The sequence below is a fragment of the Pseudorca crassidens genome, chromosome 6 (genome assembly GCF_039906515.1).
Source record: "Pseudorca crassidens isolate mPseCra1 chromosome 6, mPseCra1.hap1, whole genome shotgun sequence".
NCBI lineage: Eukaryota > Metazoa > Chordata > Mammalia > Artiodactyla > Delphinidae > Pseudorca > Pseudorca crassidens.
The window spans coordinates 127,531,557-127,534,467 of NC_090301.1; the positions used below are offsets into that span (position 1 = coordinate 127,531,557).

Below are 2,911 nucleotides of genomic sequence, written 5' to 3' on the forward strand. Positions count from 1 at the left end.
CAAATGTCAGATGGTTCTGAGCAGGCCCAACAAGATAGTGGGTCAGTGAGTCTCTGTTTCCTTGGGAGGGGCAGGTGGCCGACAGTCTGGAAGAGGCAGGGGTGGGATGGGGTCAGGTGGGGGATGAAGGAGGGAAGGAGGGGGCAGGCAGGCTGGCCAATCCCTGCCCCCTTTATCCTGGCTGCCCACTACCCTGGGCCTCAGCAGAGATCCCTCGACGGGCCTGGGAGTAAGCAAGAAGTGTGCCAACGTTAAACAAAAGTTAAAAGGGTGAGAGAGTAGAAAAATATTAGGATGTATAGCTGAGCCAGCCCACCCTCTCACTGTCATGGAGAAGCCCGTTGGGGGTTGGCCCCCGCCTGCCACCCGGGGAGCCTATGAGTGCGCTGGGCTGTGGGTCCCGTCAGATGGTGGAGGTTTTGTCTGTCCCATCTGTGGTAAGAAAGGGAGGAAGGGAGGAAGCTCAGGAGCTGGTGGGAGGCCCAAGAAAATGTGCTCACATAGCCTGTCGTGCCTGTCAGGCCCTCCCTGGAGTCCGGCTTCCCCTGGGGACCCCTCAGGATGACTCTGAGTTGCTCAGTTCAGAGGTGGAGATGCTGCTGGGTAGGTGGGAACTGGGTCAGGGAAAGAGGAAAGGCTCACCACACAAGGCGTGTTCTGTCATGCTCAGACACAGAGACTCCAGAGTGGGACTGATCTCCAGGTCAGGCCCAGGGACCAGGCAGTCTGGAGGGAACATGAGAATGGCCCGGGGGGACGAGTGGACCGGGAGTGAGTGGGTGCACCGCACAGAGCTGCAGCTCTGGCTGGGCGTGCTGTTGCTGCCACCAGGGTTGGCGAACCACAGGTTCTGTCGACCCTGGCCCCGAAGGCTGGAGCTGGTGAGTGCATGTCAAGGGGAGATGCCCCCAATACCCGAGGGACTCAGAAGGCCCATTCTGCCAGGCAGAAAGGCCTGGGGAGACATTGGGAACTGCTGCTGAGTCCGCCGGGCCACCCGCATCCCCACAGAGCCAGCTATGGGGAGTGAGTTGAAGCTGAATGCCCAGCCTTTCTGCTGCCGGTGGTTCTGCATCTCTAGTGTGGCTTTGCGTGGGAAGGTGTGGAGGAGCTTCAGCACTTGCTGTTTCCAGGACAGCAGCCATTTCTTCTGTGTCTCCATGAAAGGCTCATGAGTAAGGCAGTTTTCGATGAGCTGAAGGTAACTGGTGATGATTTCCTCATCTGGTCAGGACACTAGCAGCTGCGTGCACACTTTGCCCATCACCCGTGTAAACTGACTGGGAGTGTCTCAGTCAGTGCCGGTGCTGGCTCACTGCCATCAGTGGGAGCTGGAGCTGGTGGAGAGGGGTAGCCCTCTGCAGCTGAAGGGTCCTTGGCCTCACTACCCTTATCTGTGTCAGGGTGATCCAGGGGAGGCTCTGCACCTGACAGTGGTGGCTCCCCCATTGAAGACCCCGTCCTTGGCAGTAGAGGTTGTGGCAGTGGTGGCAGCCATAGTGGCCTAGAGGACAGTGGCCCTGATGGGGGTGATGATGATCTGCTGTAGCTCCTGCAGAGCGTTTCACAGATTCCCGCCTTCCAGCACATCCTTCTCCAGGGATTGGAGGGCACTCTGCCTCTCTCGTAGCTTCTGGATGCTCAGGGCTATCTTGTGGCAGGCACCTTTGGTCACATTCTGAGACTCCAAGTGCTGCTCAGTCAGTGTCATCATCTCCTCATAGCTCATCTGGGAGAAGAGGGCTGTGTACTTGTGGAAGTGGAGGCTCTTAAGCCACAATGGCACATCTTTCATGTCACTGCCGTCCTCCTGAAAAGTGTTCTGGCTGGAGCCCTGCTCCTCCATCTGCTCACTGCCAGAGGAGGCCACGCTGCTCTGGGGCGAGAGGGGTGTGTGGCCAGGCATGGTGAAAGCAGCCCAGGCCCTAAGGTCCTATGGACTCGGCCACTCACCAGAGGCCTGGGGCTTCGTAAGGATGAGTGACATGGAGTACTTCAGTGGGCTGGGGTGAATTTGGCAGGGGAGAACTGCATTTGCGTTGCTCCCAATATTGTTTATGGCTGGCGACACTAAGCTGGGTGGGTGGAAGGGTACTTGTCCATTTTCCTTGGGTGGCTTGTCCTGCCAGTCTTGTCCTGCCTCCCCAGGCCCCAGCTCTGCAGGGCCGCCCCACTCATTTGAGCCCTGGCTTGAGTGGTAGGTGGGCTCAGGCCAGGTGTGGAAGCCACTAGTTAGCTCCTCTTCCAAGGGACTCAGCCAGAGGGCCAGCACACTGCGGTCCTCCAGCGTGGTGGCTGGGTGGATGAGGGCATAGGAGAGCACCTGGTGGCTCTTCTTGATGAAAGCATTGCTCTCAATCGAGTAGGCCAGCCATTTCTGCAGCATCCTCATGTACTCCGATTTGGCCTCTGTGTCACCCAGCTGAAGCAGGGGTAGGTGGGACAGCAGGAGGGACACCACCTTCTCTTTGGACTCGTGCTGCCACTGGCTGCCACTGGCAGCACTGTTGTCCTCTGACTCCAGCAGGGGAATGTCATTGTTGTCTGCCAGTGAGTGCTCCAGGCAGAGCTGCAGGAAACGGGCCTGGGTGTGGGTGACCAGTTCCAGAAATGACAGCAGGGTCACTGTCTGTTCACACTCATTCCAGTCCTAGAACCAGCCAGCAAGGATGCCCACATGGTATCGGAACATCATGGTGCCAGTCCTGGGGCCAGGGTGGGGGAGACAGTGGTGGCGAGGACCAGCTCTGTCACATGGTCTTGGTTCCAGATTCCTATTACCTCTCCCCTGAGACCCAGGGCTTGAGGACGTTCCCTGACATGGTGGCAATGGATGGTGCAGGGAGGAGGACACCTGCTCAAGTAGGGGGAGGTCTTGGTCTAGCCACTCCTCTCCAGGCTCTTCAACAGA

The 2,911-nt window shown here is 58.3% G+C and overlaps 1 pseudogene; it reads right to left on the reverse strand.

Annotated features, from left to right (window-relative positions):
- Positions 1-201: 201 nt before the first annotated feature.
- Positions 202-2,695, reverse strand: LOC137225932 (protein Smaug homolog 2-like; annotated as a pseudogene).
- Positions 2,696-2,911: the final 216 nt, after the last annotated feature.